This window comes from Pseudophryne corroboree, chromosome 2, assembly GCF_028390025.1.
Source record: "Pseudophryne corroboree isolate aPseCor3 chromosome 2, aPseCor3.hap2, whole genome shotgun sequence".
Lineage (NCBI taxonomy): Eukaryota > Metazoa > Chordata > Amphibia > Anura > Myobatrachidae > Pseudophryne > Pseudophryne corroboree.
The window spans coordinates 30,746,956-30,769,149 of NC_086445.1; the positions used below are offsets into that span (position 1 = coordinate 30,746,956).

General features: G+C 41.8%; 1 protein-coding gene across 2 annotated transcripts in view; it reads right to left on the reverse strand.

Moving 5' to 3' along the window:
* Positions 1-14,833, reverse strand: part of LOC134994416 (odorant receptor 131-2-like) — a 234,680-nt gene extending 219,847 nt beyond the window's left edge. For both annotated transcript variants that reach the window (XR_010197464.1, XM_063950981.1), the window contains exon 1: positions 14,077-14,833. The gene's annotated coding sequence lies outside the window, so the exon portion shown is untranslated. The remainder of the gene's footprint in view (positions 1-14,076) is intronic.
* Positions 14,834-22,194: the final 7,361 nt, after the last annotated feature.

Sequence of the window (22,194 nt, forward strand, 5' to 3'; positions counted from 1 at the left end):
GTGGTCAGTGGTCACTGGTCAGTCACACTGGCAGTGGCACTCTGGCAGCAAAAGTGTGCACTGTTAAAATATGTACTCCTGCTATAACTGCTCCCCAGTCTCCCCCACAATTAAGCTGTGTGAGCAGTGAGCACTCAGCAGTCAGATATACAGTATTACATAGATGATGCAGCACACTGAGGCTGAGCACAAATATGGTATGTGACTGTGTCACACTGTGTATCGTTTTTTTTCAGGCAGAGAACGGATTAATTAAACTGGTGGTCACTGGTCACACTATCAGCAAGTAGTACTCCTTTAATATGCTCCCCAAAATTAGTAAATCAAGTGTCTCTACTACTCTCTAGTCTACTCTAAACGGAGAGGACGCCAGCCACGTCCTCTCCCTATCAATCTCAATGCACGTGTGAAAATGGCGGCGACGCGCGGCTCCTTATATAGAATCCGAGTCTCGCGATAGAATCCGAGCCTCGCGAGAATCCGACAGCGGGATGATGACGTTCGGGCGCGCTTGGGTTAACTGAGCAAGGAGGGAAGATCTGAGTCTGCCTCGGACCCGTGTAAAAAGCGTGAAGTTCGGGGGGTTTCCGAGAAACCGAACCCGCTCATCACTAGGTTTAACTTCATTCCAGCCCCTACAACTGAGGCTTCCTCCCGTCAGCCTAAACCCTCAGTTGTGACAACATGAATGTGACTCCTACTACACATGAATGTGACTCCTACTACATATGAATGTGACTCCTACTACATATGAATGTGACTCCTACTACATATGAATGTGACTCCTACTACATATAAATGTGACTCCTACTACATATAAATGTGACTCCTACTACTTATGTATGTGACTCCTACTACATATGAATGTGTCTTCTAATACATATGAATGTGACTCCTACTACTGTACATATGACTGTGACTCCTATTACATATGACTGTGGTGACTCCTATTACATATAAATGTGTCTCCTTCTACATATGAACGTGACTCCTACTACATATGAATGTATCTCCTACTACATATGAATATGACTCCGATTACATATAAATGTGACTCCTACTACATATAAATGTGTCACCTACTACATCTGAATGTGACTCCTACTACTGTACATATGAATGACTCCTACTACATATGAATGTATCTCCTACTACATATGAATGTGACTCCGATTACATATGAATGTGACTCCGATTACATATGAATGTGACTCCGATTACATATGAATTTGACTCCTACTACATATAAATGTGACTCCTACTACATATGAATGCGTCTCCTACTACATGTGAATGTGACTCCTATTACATGTGAATGTGTCTCCTATTACATATGAAAGTGAATTCTACTACATATGAATGTGACTCCTTTTACACATGAATGTGTCTCCTACTACACATGAATGTGACTCCTACTACACATGAATGTGACTCCTACTACACATGAATGTGACTCCTACTACACATGAATGTGACTCCTACTACACATGAATGTGACTCCTACTACACATGAATGTGTCTCCTACTACACATGAATGTGTCTCCTACTACACATGAATGTGACTCCTACTACACATGAATGTGACTCCTACTACACATGAATGTGACTCCTACTACACATGAATGTGACTCCTACTACACATGAATGTGACTCCTACTACACATGAATGTGACTCCTACTACACATGAATGTGTCTCCTACTACACATGAATGTGTCTCCTACTACACATGAATGTGACTCCTACTACAGATGAATGTGACTCCTACTACACATGAATGTGACTCCTACTACACATGAATGTGACTCCTACTACACATGAATGTGACTCCTACTACACATGAATGTGACTCCTACTACACATGAATGTGACTCCTACTACACTTGAATGTGTCTCCTACTACATATGAATTTGACTCCTACTACATATGAATGTGACTCCTACTACACATGAATGTGATTCCTACTAATTTTGAATGTGACTCCGATTACATATGAATGTATCTCCTACTACATATGAATTTGACTCCAACTACATATGAATGTGATTACTACTAAATATGAAAGTGTCTCCTACTACATGTGAATGTGACTCCTCTTACATGTGAATGTGTCTCCTATTACATGTGAATGTGAATCCTACTACATATGAATGTGTCTCCTACTACATATGAGTGTGACTCTTACTACATATTAATGTGACTCCTATTACATATGAGTGTGACTCCTATTACATATGCGTGTGAATCCTATTACATATGAATGTGTCTCCTTCTACATATGAATGTGACTCCTACTACATATGAATGGGTCTCCTACTACATATGAGTGTGACTCCTATTACATATGCGTGTGAATCCTATTACATATGAATGTGACTCCTACTACATATGAATGTGACTCCTATTACATATGAATGTGTCTCCTACTATACATGAATGTGACTCCTACTAGTTATGAATGTGACCCCTACTATTTATGAATGTGTCTCCTACAACATATAAATGTGACTCCTACTACATATGAATGTGGCTCCTACTACATATGAATGTGGCTCCTACTACATATGAATGTGGCTCCTACTACATATGAATGTGTCTATTACTACATATGAATGTAACTCCTATTACATATGAATGTGACTCCTACTACATATGAATGTGACTCCTACTACATATGATTATGACTCCTATTACATATGAATGTGTCTCCTACTACATATAAATGTGACTCCTACTACTTATGAATGTGACTCCTACTACATAAGAATGTGTCTCCTACTACATATGAATGTGACTCCTACTACATGTGAATGTGTCTCCTACTACATGTGAATGTGACTCCTACTACATTTAAATGTGTCTACTACTACATATGAATCTGAATCCTACTACATATGAATGTGACTCCTACTACATATTAATGTGACTCCTATTGCATATGAATGTGACTCCTATTGCATATGAATGTGACTCACGTTACATTTCTGTCCCCAGTCAAAGGGCTCAGAAAGGTTAACGTTAAAATTGATGAACTGCTTACCTTAAAGCAGGGGCGTATCTACCTATTGGCCAGAATGCCACTCGCCAGGGGCGCCAGCCGAGGAGGGGCGCCGCCCAGCGGTGCCACCCGCGGCCAGTAGGTAGATTTAATATTAAGTAGCTGTCCAGTCCTGCCCCCCAATGTCTGTCTCCCCCCCGCCCGGTAGTTTGTCACCCCGAACTGACACCTGGCTGCACTGTAGACCATAGCAGGCAGCCGCAGCAGCGGCAGTCACTGTAATTAGCGCCGGGGTCCGACACAGCGCTACAATCAGGAAACTACATAAACTACAGCTCCCAGCAGCCTTTGCTGCCGGGAGGTCACTGCAGCAAGGGCCGCTGGTAAGGTGTAGTTTCTTGATTGTAGCGCGGTGTCGGACCCCGGCGCCAATTACTGTGACAGCGGCTGTCTGCTATGGTCGATCCTGGGCGTCAGTGCGGGTAAGGGACTAACGAGGGGGGGGGGGAGTGCTCGGGGGTACACATATATAAAAAATGTATAATATATACATCAGTTAAGTGGTTTCCCCTCCTATCCCATAAAAGCACCACAAAATGCTGTGGGCACTGGAGAAGGATAGCTTACTATGGTGGGTGGGAACATACAGAACCATAATGCCAGTACATATTAACATATAAATGTGCAGGTTTATTGTAAGATTTTATTCTTTTTCCAAGGAGTACATTTTTCTCATTCCGAAGAATGGCACTGACATTATTTATTTTAAGTAGTTCTTGTTTATCCTTTTTAATGAATACTATTCAAAATAGTATCACTTTTATTAAACTTTCACACATCTTCCCAGTGCTTAATAATAACTTGGATGTCGTTTTGTATGTATATATACGTGTGTGTGTGCGTGTGTGTGTATATGTATGTATACGTGTGTGTATGTATATATATATATATATATATATATATATATATATATATATATATATGTGTGTGTGTGTGTGTGTGTGTGTGTGTGTGTGTATGTATGTGTGTGTGTACACACACACACACACACACACACACACACACACACACACACACACACACACCTGCATTCTGGCACTCAGGTGATCCAACCAAGGATCCTGCTTGCTCCGGTGCCCTCCACAGAAGACACACGCCTTATATAGACAGCAAAACGAGGCGGCACTCGGAGTCGGTGTAAACAAATGTAACATGGACATCTACACAGGACATCATGAAGACAATCCAAAATCCGAAAGAGGTTAAATTTTAAAGAAAAATGTTAAGAGGGTTGGCCTCATTGAGGCCCCTTGGTGACACCGTACTGTGTTTTAAGTTAGCCCCCCATTTATATGCCACCATGGGTGCTGGTGTTTTTAGGAAGGGTAAATTATTGTCAGATGCTACTATTGGCCAATGTTTCCGTAAGGCTTTTCTAGTTGCATCTGCAGAACTGTCAAATTGAGTAGAACAAATCATACGATTATTACGAGTAGCATTTCTGACCTGTTGTCCATTAAAAATGCTATTAGCTTTATTTAGGCAACGTGTGAGGACACCTCTAGAATACCCTCGCTCAAGAAAACGAGAGGTAATTTCAGTGCATTGCTGGTCTTTGAGTATTGGGTTGGAATTGACAGTTCTGCAGATGCAGACTTAAAACAATTGTTAATGAGACCCACGACATTCCCTGAACAGAATAAGTCCCACATTCGGCTTATGCAGGCCAAGCCCGGCAGTTTTTCCTGTGGGGGGTGCACCACGTGCAGATCTATGATTACTGGTTCCATCTTATATCACCCCCATACAGGGAGAAAGATTTCTATCAGGTGCCACCTACACTGTCGATTGGACCACGTAATTTATCTTCTAAAATGTCCCTGTGGGTCATGCTACGTCGGGTTGACGACGCGTCCTTTTCGTGACCGGATGGCCAACCATCGGTCATCAATCCATACAGCCCTTAACGTGGGCTCCCCTGATAAACCGGTAGCACGACATTTTGTGTCGGCTAGACACCAAGTATCCGCCTTGAAATGTCAGCTTATCGATTGGGTACCTCCGCCTCCAAGTGGAGGTGATCGTACCCTACTGCTTAAACAGAGGGAAAGTTTCTGGATACACAAACTCAGTACGGTGTCACCAAGGGGCCTCAATGAGGCCAACCCTCTTAACATTTTTCTTTAAAATGTAACCTCTTTCGGATTTTGGATTGTCTTCATGATGTCCTGTGTATATAGGATGAAGGGTACTTTGGCATGATGATCACATAATGTGTGGGTCTGAACCTGTGTTCATATTTATCAATTTACTTTTCATTATTATTATTTCTGTTGTGCAGTTTAGCATGTTTTCTCTATGTATAGTGAATAGGAAATTAAGTGCATTTACATATGTGTTTTGTGTATGTTTGTATGTTTCCCGGAGCTATCCCAGGTCCTTGACTTGTCACGAGGGCCTATTGAGTTAATGATCTCACCACCCCCCTTGCTTTTGTCTATTTATTGTTAATACTGTTTTTGTCATATTACTACATTAGTGTTGTATCCAATATGTTCCATTGGCAAGATGTGTGTTGGTTCCTATATACAGGGTGAGTGAGATCATTGGCTCTTGGGCTCTCTCACTATCTAACTGTTGTCAGAATTGTGCAGTTGTGCACGTGACGTTTTTTGGTAATTGACAGCCTTCACACTCCACTTGTATGCCCAGTATAGGTAATGATGTCACTTCCGGTAAAGCGGATCTTAGTCATGATCCACACGTTCTTTAAAGGTTACGTGTGGGCTTTATAGCTGAGTACTCGACCCTGGTGAATGTTGCCTACTGTTAGTACATCTCATCCAGTTACATACATTTATATAACCACGATGTGGTTCGTTTGCGAGCCGAGTAGCGGCACTTCCGCCTAGTGGAACGCATGGACTTCCTGCCAGTGGAACGCGGAAGTCGCGTCTCCGGCGTGTGCCCCAGTAACCATAAACTTTCCCCTATACCCAACTTGCTTATCGTAGCGATACCTACACAGCCTGATCCCTAGGCTATATAATGCTTTTTCAGCAGGTCTGATTTCGATTTTTAAGCAGTAGTTTTCCTGCAGCGTGGTTTAGTATTTGTTAATTACTTTAAGTGGCACTTCCTGTGGCTGACCCTTAAATAGCTGTCAGCTGAGGCTGAACAATATGCAGCTTTCATTTGGCTCTGGACACTTGAACTGTGAGTATGATACTCCTGCAGCTACCTTCTGACATAGGATTACGGTTGGTGGTCATTTTTTTCTTTGCCCTTCAATTGCAGATCTAGTGTTGGAAATATGCATTGAGCCTTCAGCTGCCATTCGTTGTTTTAATAAACTATCAGGTATGATTCTTATTGGGTGGCCCCAGGTGTCGGTCTTACACTATCCAGTGGCTTGGAAGTTTATCTAATAGGCCATATGTTCTTATTTTTATTATTATAGCATCTTCTATGTGTTGAAGAAGCAATCTATTACATCAGTATGACCTAGTGTGTTGTCCAGGTAATTATTTGTTGAGATGAAGTACTTACTCTGTGTGAGGTGAAACCTGAGGGTGGAGGCGTCTCTAAATCACACATGGATTGAGTTTTTTTCTATTAAAGCATGTTTATGCTGCTCGGTGACAGTCTTTAGGGCCTGGGAGGCACTGGTGGTGTTGGTGTTGATAATCTGTTTTTTTTTATACATATTGATTTTAATTGTTTCCGATTGTTTAGGTGTTTTAAGTGCCAATCTTGATAAAGGTCCTTATATGGACCGAAACGTCGATGAAAAACGGCATCAACAGTGAACCTGATTAAAATAAATTGAACCTACAAGTGATTTCAGAGACTGATTTCTGGGCGTGAGTGCACCTTCCACCTAGGTGGTAGTTGCGGTATATTGGTGGCCTATTTGGTCATTAGGAGCACCCGTCGTCGTTACTGTGTATTGATGAGAGTGCAGGACTTTCCAAGGAGATTATATATATATATATATATATATATATATATATATATATATATAAAATGCTCCAAGTGGGCCGGTATACACTGGAATAGATTTCAAACGGTGACGCCACGGTCAAAGGGACCGAAGGCCATTCTCCACATAGCCGCTGCCCTGGGCTTCCTCCTCTTTACCGCTGCCGCCCTTGTCCTCCGCCGCTGCCGCCTATGTAATCCTCCGCTACGCCACCCAGGGCCTTCTCCTGGTCACCACCACTGCCCAGGGCCTTCTCCTCACTGCCGATGACTTCAGCCTCTGCACCGCCGCCGACCACAGCCCCATCAGCTGCTCAGGTACTGTCCCCTCTGTCAATCTTTCTGTCCCTCTGTCACCGCTGTCACTCTCCCTGTCCCTGCTGTCACTCTCTCTGTCCCTGCTGTCACTCTCCCTGTCCCTGCTGTCACTCTCCCTGCTGTCTCTCTGTCACTGTCCCTGCTGTCACTCTCCCTGTAACTATGCCCCTGCTGTCACTCTCCCTGTCCCTGAATTTTGGATCATACTGTGTGGGATAATGTGAATTTTGAATCATACTGTGTGGGGTAATGTGAATTTTGGCTCATACTGTGTGGGGTAATGTGGGTGGGGTAATGTGAATTTTGGCTCATACTGTGTGGGGTGATGTGAATTTTGGATCATACTGTATGCGGAAATGTGAATTTTGGGGGGTAATGTGGGGGGGGTAATGTGAATTTTGGCTCATACTGTGTGGGGTAATGTGAATTTTGGCTCATACTGTGTGGGGTAATGTGAATTTTGGCTCATACTGTGTGGGGTAATGTGAATTTTGGCTCAGTCTGTGTGGGGTAATGTGAATTTTGGCTCAGTCTGTGTTGCATAATGGGAATTTTGGCTCATGCAGTGTGGCATAATGTGTAAGGGGCACTAGTACTAGATGGTATAAGGGGTCCTACTATTGTGGTGCATAATGTGTATAAGGGGTATATGATATGGTACACTACACTTAAGGACATGCCCCCTTTTGAGTGACCACACCCCATTTTGAGCCACGCCTCATTTTCTCTGAGTGCACGCGCCTTCGGCGCGCACATAATTATAATCTTCACTTTTCCATACCCCCACTCCACAATTTCCACTATGACCACTATATATAATATGTGTGTGTGTGTCTCTTCTACTGGTGGGATGTCTTGAGAAAGGTTACGTTAAGTTTTTGTCTACACTGGTGATGTGAGCAGGGCCGGTGCAAGGTTTCTCAGCACCCTAGGCAAATAGTCAGCAACCCCCCACCCCCACACCCACCAAAATACAGAGCCCTCAAGTAAAATTTAGGGATAAGATATCAGTGTTGTTTTAGCAGTTTGGGTGAAAGTGTTCAGATTAGGGGTTATTATTAGGGAGAGGTGTGGTGTGAAGTGGGCGAAGTGGGAATTTTTGAAGTAGGGGTATGGAAAAGTGAAGGTTGTAATTATGCGCGTGCCGCTCCAAAAAAGGGTGCGTGGCCACTTAAAAGGGGGCTTGCCCTTCAGTGTAGTTTACCACCCCTTATACACATTTTGCACCACAATACTAGGACCCCTTATACTTTCTAGTACTGGTGCCCCTTTCACATTATACCACACAGTATGAGCTGAAAATCACATTACAGCACATGGTATGAGCCGAAAATCACATTATAGCACACGGTATGAGCCGAAAATCACATTATAGCACACGGTATGAGCCAAAATTCACATTATAGCACACGGTATGAGACGAAATTCACATTAGAGCACACGGTATGAGACGAAATTCACATTAGAGCACACGGTATGAGACGAAATTCACATTATGCCACACACATAGCCACATACTCACAGCCACATATATATATATATATATATATATACACACACACACACACACAGTGTCCCCACCCTGACACTCTCCTCCATCAGTTCCCCTCTGCTCACCATTTGCCAGGTAGTCGGGGTATCAGCATACGGGAGTAGGAGCTGGGCAGCTGTGCTGTGGAGTGGGAGCTGGCCTCCCGAGTTATCAGGAGAAAGCCGGAGCTGGGCAACCGAGCTGTCAGGAGGGCGGGAGCCGGAGCCTTGGCATAATCATGCCGCATGCAGGAGCCGAACCTTGCAGCCGTACTGTACTTTTTCAAATCTGCTGTGGACCGGCAGCCAATAAGGAGCAGCCGCTCCTGATTGGCTGCAGGTCTGCAGCAGATTTGAAATAGTAGCGCTGAGATCAGCTTGATGTGGCGGCGGACCGGTGGGGGACAGTACTCGAAGTGGGGACAGTACTCGAAGTGCCGATATACCAAACCATTGTACACAAGCCCACTTCAGGCACTATATATTTATTTAATACTGCGGCACTCAGTCGTTTAAAAAGAGCAAAGTGTAGTCAAAAAAATTTACATCACATAGTCCAATATTTCAGGGTGCCTAACCCCATTGTCACACCTTGACAAAGGGGTTAGGCACCCCGAAACATTGATCTATGTGATGTACATTTTTTTTACAACACTTTGCTCTTTTTAAACGACTCTGAGTGCCGCAGTATCAATTCTATATACTATCCTCCGCACTGGGGGCACCGGGCCAATCAACATCCAAAATTATATATATAAAATATATATGGAATACATATGATATCTTGGCGCTTAGGATGCCAAAATACCGTCAGCGACATCCAAGAGATTAAAATCCAGACACTTGCTAATTAAGTAAGGTAACCCTGATCCCTAACCCCCCCCCCCTCCAAAACCCTGACACACCTTTCCCGCAGCCTGACCCTAATTACCCCCCCCCCCCAGCTTAATCCTAACCCTCCCTGGTGGTAACTAACCCTAACCACCCCCTTCCTGCAGCTTAAATCTAGCCCTACTTCAGTTCTCCCCCTGCCTAACCCTGTCCCTCCCCCTACCCGCAGCTTAACCCTAACCCTCCCCCACAAGCCTACACCTAACCTCTCCCCTCCCTCCCCCCATCCCCTGTGGCTTACTTCTCTAGGGTCGTGTCAGTTTGGGATCCCAGCATTTGGGATAGCTCCCCTGCGTATCCACAGCAGCGGTGGGAGGGGCAAAATGTCAGGGAGGATGTGGCTCAATCCCGTATGCCCGGAGCTCAGAGGTGCAGGCCAGGGAGAGCAGATGCCGGACGCCGCTGCCAGGGAGCAATGTACGGCACGGCGCCTGCTGCACGTCCCTTCCCTGCTACTCACCTCTCGGCAGGATGAGGATGAGTTGCGCGGTGTGGAGGGGAGAAGCCATCTTTGCATCAGGTGACGTGACGTGACCCGCCCCCCCGCCTCCTCCACAGGCTACGGCAGCTTTGTTGCCTCCTGCCTCCTTACCTGGTTTGCGGACCCGGCGGAGGGAGCAGATCATCACGGTCATCAGGTCGGGGGAGGGGAGAGGAGAGAGGAGTGAGTGAGCGACACAAGAGGGCAAGGTCAGACAGAGAAGTCACTTCCTTTTTTTTTTTGCTGAACTCAGAGTCAGCGCCGCCCTTCAAGTGCCGCCGCCCATAGGCAGCTGCCTAAAGCTGCCTAATGGTGGCGCCGGCCCTGGAGTAAACAAAACCTGCTGAAAAGTCCTCTTCTTATTGGAATGGATATATATTATGGTATACTGGGTTAGCATTTTTTGGAGATATATATATATATATATATATATATATATATATATATATATGTAATGCTATCTACCTTTAGGTGCGAGTACTAATATAAGTCTATGCCTCCACCCAAGATAATTACTATTTGTGGCTTGCTTGGGTAAGCCATTAAACCTGGTATGAAATGGATATGCTATTTACCAAGTACACATTTAATACCCAAGTCTTATTACTACATTAAATACCTGTTCTTCTTTCTTTTCTTTTTTTTAGGATCCAGAGAAACCACCACAATATCTTTATGGTAAGTATATAATTTTCTTAGATTAGATTATAATAACAATACATCTATATATATATATTCCACTATAATATCTAATCACTAATAGACATTTCATTTCTTGCCTATACATATAAATATGCATGCAATACACAAAAAAATATATAATATACTCTACTTGAGTGACCCGGGTACTCTCAATCTTAAAATGCGCAGTTGGGGCCCAATAAGTGTATTCAACTCCCTTTAAACTATATTGACAGATGATGATGAATTAATCCTCCTCTCAAGCTTGAATTTTACATAAATAGAAACAGTGCAGTACATAGAAGTGGAATACCATTACTTTGTATCCAGCAGTCTAAAATGTTACTTGTGTTTGTTTCCTAAAGAACTATCCATTTTTCAATGTAACAAGTTACTTTCTTTCTGAGGGGGTCATTCCGAGTTGTTCGCTCGCAAGCTGCTTTTAGCAGCTTTGCACACGCTAAGCCGCCGCCTACTGGGAGTGAATCTTAGCTTATCAAAATTGCGAACGAAAGATTAGCAGAATTGCGAATAGACACTTCTTAGCAGTTTCTGAGTAGCTCCACACTTACTCGGCACCTGCGATCAGTTCAGTGCTTGTCGTTCCTGGTTTGACGTCACAAACACACCCAGCGTTCGCCCAGACACTCCTCCGTTTCTCCAGCCACTCCCGCGTTTTTCCCAGAAATGGTAGCGTTTTTTTGCACACACCCATAAAACGGCCAGTTTCCGCCCAGAAACACCCACTTCCTGTCAATCACATTACGATCACCAGAACGAAGAAAAAACCTCGTAATGCCGTGAGTAAAATTCCTAACTGCATAGCAAATTTACTTGGCGCAGTCGCACTGCGGACATTGCGCATGCCCATTAGCGACTAATCGCTCCGTTGCGAGAAAAAAATAACGAGCGAACAACTCGGAATGACCCCCTGAGTGCAATGTCTTTAATATTTTTGCTTTCCTTCTAGCTCCTCATTAAAAGTCTCTCTATAATCTCTATACGAACAGTGTAGCTGGCATGAAGGTAGGTACTGTTTGTATACTAGAATATTTACTCCTGCTCCTCTGTAGATGAAGTCTCATTACCAATGTGTATATAGATATATACAATTACTATCTCCATCTCCTGAGTATACAATTCCTTATTTAACTTTAGGGAATTAATCTTTTCTTAGTCTTTAGGGGTTAAATATGGAAAGCCTGTGGCTAGTATGGCTTATTACAGTCAATATCCAAGTGCAGCTATATATCTCCTAGGGTTGGATGTGCCTTTGTGGTGTTAAATATATGCAGGTGTCAATTATTTCACTTACACCTCCTGTAGCTCCAGTCACAATCTGGGCAGCACTTCCCCGACTCCTCCTTCAGAATATCATTGGCCAGCTTGCCTGCCTATCTTGCACGCCTCATCTCTGCTACTTCTTACTGAAGTGCTGTGTGCCTGCACCGCTCAGCTTACTCTCCGGGCTGACACAAGGAGCCTTTCACCGCCACACCGCTCTGAGTGAGTGCCCACCGCTACCTTGTCAGCGGCGCTGGCGCTTACGACCCGGCTTCTATCGCCAGACAACGCTGCCCAGATCCTGCCGCCGCTGTATGTTTACAGCGCTTACAACTCTATGCAGCGGCAGGTCTCTGGTGCCAGCGCCTCCTTTGCGCCCTCCTCTCTTTGGGCTAGCTCCGGCAAGCCTACCCTGTGTCGGCTGCCTAACCCAAGCCCCACCGCCAATGTTCACAGCGCTACAGCTCTAGGCGGCAGTAAGACTTCAGGTGAGTAGTGCTAACTGGGGAACAGCATTCTGCCTCACTGCCGGCGGGGAGCGTCTTTTATACGCTTTCCTCTACCGGCACGCGGAGACCCTCTCTGCACACGGCTCACCTTTACCGGCGCAAGACCCCTCTGCACACAGCACCTTTACCGGCGCGAGACCCCTCTGCACACGGCCTACCTTCCCTGGCGCACGGGACCCTTTACACTCAGCCCGTATTATTACCAGCACGCGCTGATCTCCCTAAGTCTCCTTTCACTCATCCATCAATAAATGGCACACGCAGGCTGCTCCTCTTGTTCTCTCACACTGCACTGCACCTCCTATATACTCAGTACACCTTTTCTATAATATACATGTTAAACATAAAGGTACCATTATGGGCATTACAATATATATTATATTCGCTAAAATAAATATACATATAGTACAATTCATATATTTACAACATAAGAAAATATCCTATAACCATGTTACATATATATATATATATATATATATATACACACACTATAGGTCCTACTGTGTGGCATAATGTGTATAAGGGGTGCTACTGTGTAGCGTAACGTGAAACAACGGACATAACTGTGCTGTGTAATGTTAATAAGGAATGCTACTGAGTGGTGTAATTTGTATTTGAGTACTATTGAGTGGCCACGCCCCCTTTTTTGCACATGCGCCTTCGATATTTCAAATATGGGCGGGTGTGGGGCGCCAGTCCTTTACTTTGCCAGGGGTGCTCAGACCCCTAGATACACCCCTGCCTTAAAGGTACTTTATAGGGCAGCAAAAATGTGAAAATCAGCCGTTTTTGTATCCACTTCAACATACTGTATATGTTCAATGTTTACACATGCAGGAAATCGATACACAATTAATATATTTATATTCAATTATCACGTAATATACTACGTTCTTTATGCAGCATAAATATACCAACTGTTAGTGGTTATGTGAAATGTAATTTTCATGTATTGTGTCCTATATTTCGTGGAATGACCCATTCGTTATTCAAGAGTGATTGTGGCATACAGACATATATACCACATATTATGAATATATTCCTGGGAAAATATATAAAACCTTTTAAAGAATAGAAATGTCGACTCTAATTTATCTAGTACACTATAATGATAAGCAGACGAGGATTGGTTACTAAGGGCAACTTGTCTACACTTTACAAAGTCATTTCAGCCCACTGTCAGTTACTGCAACCTGGGCCGGAATAAAGATTGTGGGGGTCCAGGGATACTCATTTGTGGGGGGTCCTACCAAAAAAATGTCTTTATGACTTATCGTGCCCCCATATGCTATATAGTGCCCCAATAGTATAGTGCACAGTGTCTACCTATTAAGCCTTAGTGTTCCCCATATGCAACAATATCCCCATTATGCCACTCAGTGTCCCCAGTACTGCTACTCACCAGTGAGTCTTGGTCGGCTTCTGATGACTTTGCAGAGGCGTCCTCTCTGTCTTCAAGTGATGGACAGTCTGGCACCGCTCAGCGCTACTGAGGGAGGTCACTGGCATAACAGCAGGCTCCAGTGAATAAGGGTCCAGGGAACCCGCCTGGACAATCCAAGCCACTGCACCTGAGCTTTCTCGTGGCCTGCGGGTGGCTCTGTGGCAGTGAGTGTCTTGTGGTATTTGGCTTTCTGTGAGACTTTCTGTGCACCACTGCACTGTAGCTCCTAGACAGACGATTTGGTGGGACAATGTGTGGGGGGTCCCAGGGAAAATCGCCCCTATAGCCCCTCCTTTAATCCGCCCCTGACTGCAACATAATCACCACTTTCACTAAATTTTGCTATGAACTCCTGTCCAGCATGAAATCACAGAATGTAGTAATATATTCAAAGGATGTTTTCTGAAGGAGGGTACAGTGACAGGGGAACGCAGAAACACTTAGAAATGCAGATAACTTTGCAGTCTATCTTGGTAATGCAGAAACACTGAGAATCCAGACTATGCTCAAATTGAGATTATTGCAGACTATTTCAGATTTCAGAGTGTTCACAGTAGCAGAGCAAATACAAGTCTCAGATTACTGAATAAAGAAACAAAGGATGGTAACCAGGAGATTGGCAGACGTTCCTTAGCTTGGCAGGCACAGAATGCAGGAGTGCTCAGGAGCAAAAGACAAGAACCATTAAACAAGACCAGAAACATTGCAGGAAACATTGATGACCCAGCAAAGAATGCTGGGATCGGGCAGACTAAATAGCCAGGTGTCAGGTGTAACCATGCCGATGAATGAGTTATCAATCACCTGACACCTGGTTGCGGAGTCAGTATAGCAGCACTTCTGGCAGGATCCAGAACTCACATTTTAGGAGATATTGTGGCCTCCTAATGAATGGAAAGTGACTAATACAGGTGTTTTATAAAATAGGAAACAAAGACATCTAAAGGAAAATCATTCAACATTTTTTTTTAATTCCAAATATCATCTGTAGTGACAGAAATTCAGTTTCTTTGAAACCGAGAATTTTTAAGGTTATAGAATTTCTTGTAGGAACGTTAGGCCTGCATACAGTATACAGAAATAATAACATACAGTATTAATGTGCCTGAGTAAACAGTGCTTACACTACCTGTAACTATAGAGAAATCAATATAGCAGAGAAGTGATATTGTACATTTTATTGCAAATAGAAACACAGGGTTTGATTCCGAGATGTACGTAAAGCTGATGTATACACCTATCTCCAATGATTTCTGATTGATCTTTGGATCCTGATGTTCATGCAGATGCTGCGTCCTACACAAAACTCCCCCTGCAGCATTACATACTTCAGCAGATACAAAGACACAGCGGCTGGGCTATTACATCCATCTCTCAATCATGCCCATGTGCAGTAATAAACAACGCTGCAGTATTGATGCCACAATGCAGTGCTCATGTACAGTGTATACTTACAGAGAAGGGTTGTCATGAGTCTGACAATCTGCTGTACAAGCGAGGAAAAGCAGCTGTATATAATGGCTGATTATACATTGTGCAATATAGGCTTCCTCATACCGGTGTACGTGTATTTATACCACAGCAGCTGTATATAATGGCTGATTATACATTGTACAATATAGGCTTTCTCATACCGGTGTACATGTATTTATAACACAGCAGCTGTATATAATGACTGATTATACATTGTACAATATAGGCTTCCCCATACCGGTGTACATGTATTTATACCACAGCAGCTGTATATAATGGCTGATTATACATTGTACAATATAGGCTTCCTCATACCGGTGTACGTGTATTTATACCACAGCAGCTGTATATAATGGCTAATTATACATTGTACAATATAGGCTTCCCCATACCGGTGTACATGTATTTATAACACAGCAGCTGTATATAATGACTGATTATACATTGTACAATATAGGCTTCCCCATACCGGTGTACGTGTATTTATACCACAGCAGCTGTATATAATGGCTGATTATACATTGTACAATATAGGCTTCCCCATACCGGTGTACGTGTATTTATACCACAGCAGCTGTATATAATGGCTGATTATACATTGTACAATATAGGCTTCCTCATACCGGTGTACGTGTATTCATACCACAGCAGCTGTATATAATAGCTGATTATACATTGTACAATATAGGCTTCCCCATACCGGTGTACATGTATTTATACCACAGCAGCTGTATATAATGGCTGATTATACATTGTACAATATAGGCTTCCTCATACCGGTGTACGTGTATTCATACCACAGCAGCTGTATATAATGGCTGATTATACATTGTACAATATAGGCTTCCTCATACCGGTGTACATGTATTTATACCACAGCAGCTGTATATAATGGCTGATTATACATTGTACAATATAGGCTTCCTCATACCGGTGTACATGTATTTATACCACAGCAGCTGTATATAATGGCTGATTATACATTGTACAATATAAGCTTCCTCATACCGGTGTACGTGTATTTATACCACAGCAGCTGTATATAATGGCTAATTATACATTGTACAATATAGGCTTCCTCATACCGGTGTACATGTATTTATACCACAGCAGCTGTATATAATGGCTGATTATACATTGTACAATATAGGCTTCCTCATACCGGTGTACATGTATTTATACCACAGCAGCTGTATATAATGACTGATTATACATTGTACAATATAGGCTTCCCCATACCGGTGTACGTGTATTTATACCACAGCAGCTGTATATAATGGCTGATTATACATTGTACAATATAGGCTTCCCCATACCGGTGTACGTGTATTTATACCACAGCAGCTGTATATAATGGCTGATTATACATTGTACAATATATGCTTCCCCATACCGGTGTACATGTATTTATACCACAGCAGCTGTATATAATGGCTGATTATACATTGTACAATATAGGCTTCCCCATACCGGTGTACATGTATTTATACCACAGCAGCTGTATATAATGACTGATTATACATTGTACAATATAGGCTTCCCCATACCGGTGTACGTGTATTTATACCACAGCAGCTGTATATAATGGCTGATTATACATTGTACAATATAGGCTTCCTCATACCGGTGTACATGTATTTATACCACAGCAGCTGTATATAATGGCTGATTATACATTGTACAATATAGGCTACCTCATACCGGTGTACATGTATTTATACCACAGCAGCTGTATATAATGGCTGATTATACATTGTACAATATAGGCTTCCTCATACCGGTGTACATGTATTTATACCACAGCAGCTGTATATAATGACTGAATATACATTGTAAAATATAGGCTTCCCCATACCGGTGTACGTGTATTTATACCACAGCAGCTGTATATAATGGCTGATTATAAATTGTACAATATAGGCTTCCTCATACCGGTGTACGTGTATTTATACCACAGCAGCTGTATATAATGGCTGATTATACATTGTACAATATAGGCTTCCCCATATCGGTGTACGTGTATTTATACCACAGCAGCTGTATATACTGGCTGATTATACATTGTACAATATAGGCTTCCTCAGACCGGTGTACGTGTATTTATACCACAGCAGCTGTATATAATGGCTGATAATACATTGTACAATATAGGCTTCCTTATACCGGTGTACGTGTATTTATACCACAGCAGCTGTATATAATGGCTGATTATACATTGTACAATATAGGCTTCCTCATACCGGTGTACGTGTATTTATACCACAGCAGCTGTATATAATGGCTGATAATACATTGTACAATATAGGCTTCCTTATACCGGTGTACGTGTATTTATACCACAGCAGCTGTATATAATGGCTGATTATACATTGTACAATATAGGCTTCCTCATACCGGTGTACATGTATTTATACCACAGCAGCTGTATATAATGGCTGATTATACATTGTACAATATAGGCTTCCTCATACCGGTGTACGTGTATTTATACCACAGCAGCTGTATATAATGGCTGATTATACATTGTACAATATAGGCTTCCTCATACCGGTGTACGTGTATTTATACCACAGCAGCTGTATATAATGGCTGATAATACATTGTACAATATAGGCTTCCCCATACCGGTGTACATGTATTTATACCACAGCAGCTGTATATAATGGCTGATTATACATTGTACAATATAGGCTTCCTCATACCGGTGTACGTGTATTTATACCACAGCAGCTGTATATAATGGCTGATTATACATTGTACAATATAGGCTTCCTCATAACGGTGTACGTGTATTTATACCACAGCAGCTGTATATAATGGCTGATAATACATTGTACAATATAGGCTTCCTCATACCGTTGTACGTGTATTTATACCACAACAGCTGTATATAATGGCTGATTATACATTGTACAATATAGGCTTCCCCATACCGGTGTACATGTATTTATACCACAGCAGCTGTATATAATGGCTGATTATACATTGTACAATATAGGCTTCCCCATACCGGTGTACATGTATTTATACCACAGCAGCTGTATATAATGGCTGATTATACATTGTACAATATAGGCTTCCTCATACCGTTGTACGTGTATTTATACCACAGCAGCTGTATATAATGGCTGATTATACATTGTACAATATAGGCTTCCTCATACCGGTGTACATGTATTTATACCACAGCATCTGTATATAATGGCTGAATCTACATTGTACAATATAGGCTTCCCCATACCGGTGTACGTGTATTTATACCACAGCAGCTGTATATAATGGCTGATTATACATTGTACAATATAGGCTTCCTCATACCGGTGTACGTGTATTTATACCACAGCAGCTGTATATAATGGCTGATTATACATTGTACAATATAGGCTTCCTCATACCGGTGTACGTGTATTTATACCACAGCAGCTGTATATAATGGCTGATTTTACATTGTACAATATAGGCTTCCTCATACCGGTGTACATGTATTTATACCACAGCAGCTGTATATAATGGCTGATTATACATTGTACAATATAGGCTTCCTCATACCGGTGTACGTGTATTTATACCACAGCAGCTGTATATAATGGCTTATTATACATTGTACAATATAGGCTTCCTCATACCGGTGTACGTGTATTTATACCACAGCAGCTGTATATAATGGCTGATTATACATTATACAATATAGGCTACCTCATACCGGTGTACATGTATTTATACCACAGCAGCTGTATATAATGGCTGATTATACATTGTACAATATAGGCTTTCTCATACCGGTGTACATGTATTTATACCACAGCAGCTGTATATAATGGCTGATTTTACATTGTACAATATAGGCTTCCTCATACCGGTGTACGTGTATTTATACCACAGCAGCTGTATATAATGGCTGATTATACATTGTACAATATAGGCTTCCCCATACCGGTGTACATGTATTTATAACACAGCAGCTGTATATAATGACTGATTATACATTGTACAATATAGGCTTCCCCATACCGGTGTACATGTATTTATACCACAGCAGCTGTATATAATAGCTGATTATACATTGTACAATATAGGCTTCCTCATACCGGTGTACGTGTATTTATACCACAGCAGCTGTATATAATGGCTAATTATACATTGTACAATATAGGCTTCCCCATACCGGTGTACATGTATTTATAACACAGCAGCTGTATATAATGACTGATTATACATTGTACAATATAGGCTTCCCCATACCGGTGTACGTGTATTTATACCACAGCAGCTGTATATAATGGCTGATTATACATTGTACAATATAGGCTTCCTCATACCGGTGTACGTGTATTTATACCACAGCAGCTGTATATAATGGCTGATTTTACATTGTACAATATAGGCTTCCTCATACCGGTGTACATGTATTTATACCACAGCAGCTGTATATAATGGCTGATTATACATTGTACAATATAGGCTTCCTCATACCGGTGTACGTGTATTTATACCACAGCAGCTGTATATAATGGCTGATTATACATTGTACAATATAGGCTTCCTCATACCGGTGTACGTGTATTTATACCACAGCAGCTGTATATAATGGCTGATTATACATTATACAATATAGGCTACCTCATACCGGTGTACATGTATTTATACCACAGCAGCTGTATATAATGGCTGATTATACATTGTACAATATAGGCTTTCTCATACCGGTGTACATGTATTTATACCACAGCAGCTGTATATAATGGCTGATTTTACATTGTACAATATAGGCTTCCTCATACCGGTGTACGTGTATTTATACCACAACAGCTGTATATAATGGCTGATTATACATTGTACAATATAGGCTTCCCCATACCGGTGTACATGTATTTATAACACAGCAGCTGTATATAATGACTGATTATACATTGTACAATATAGGCTTCCCCATACCGGTGTACATGTATTTATACCACAGCAGCTGTATATAATAGCTGATTATACATTGTACAATATAGGCTTCCTCATACCGGTGTACGTGTATTTATACCACAGCAGCTGTATATAATGGCTAATTATACATTGTACAATATAGGCTTCCCCATACCGGTGTACATGTATTTATAACACAGCAGCTGTATATAATGACTGATTATACATTGTACAATATAGGCTTCCCCATACCGGTGTACGTGTATTTATACCACAGCATCTGTATATAATGGCTGATTATACATTGTACAATATAGGCTTCCCCATACCGGTGTACGTGTATTTATACCACAGCAGCTGTATATAATGGCTGATTATACATTGTACAATATAGGCTTCCTCATACCGGTGTACATGTATTTATACCACAGCAGCTGTATATAATGGCTGATTATACATTGTACAATATAGGCTTCCTCATACCGGTGTACGTGTATTTATACCACAGCAGCTGTATATAATGGCTAATTATACATTGTACAATATAGGCTTCCCCATACCGGTTTACATGTATTTATACCACAGCAGCTGTATATAATGGCTGATTATACATTGTACAATATAGGCTTCCCCTTACCGGTGTACATGTATTTATACCACAGCAGCTGTATATAATGGTTGATTATACATTGTACAATATAGGCTTCCCCATACCGGTGTACGTGTATTTATACCACAGCAGCTGTATATAATGGTTGATTATACATTGTACAATATAGGCTTCCTCATACCGGTGTACATGTATTTATACCACAGCAGCTGTATATAATGACTGAATATACATTGTAAAATATAGGCTTCCCCATACCGGTGTACGTGTATTTATACCACAGCAGCTGTATATAATGGCTGATTATAAATTGTACAATATAGGCTTCCTCATACCGGTGTACGTGTATTTATACCACAGCAGCTGTATATAATGGCTGATTATACATTGTACAATATAGGCTTCCCCATATCGGTGTACGTGTATTTATACCACAGCAGCTGTATATAATGGCTGATTATACATTGTACAATATAGGCTTCCTCAGACCGGTGTACGTGTATTTATACCACAGCAGCTGTATATAATGGCTGATAATACATTGTACAATATAGGCTTCCTTATACCGGTGTACGTGTATTTATACCACAGCAGCTGTATATAATGGCTGATTATACATTGTACAATATAGGCTTCCTCATACCGGTGTACGTGTATTTATACCACAGCAGCTGTATATAATGGCTGATAATACATTGTACAATATAGGCTTCCCCATACCGGTTTACATGTATTTATACCACAGCAGCTGTATATAATGGCTGATTATACATTGTACAATATAGGCTTCCCCTTACCGGTGTACATGTATTTATACCACAGCAGCTGTATATAATGGCTGATTATACATTGTACAATATAGGCTTCCCCATACCGGTGTACGTGTATTTATACCACAGCAGCTGTATATAATGGCTGATTATACATTGTACAATATAGGCTTCCTCATACCGGTGTACGTGTATTTATACCACAGCAGCTGTATATAATGACTGATTATACATTGTACAATATAGGCTTCCCCATACCGGTGTACATGTATTTATACCACAGCAGCTGTATATAATGGCTGATTATAC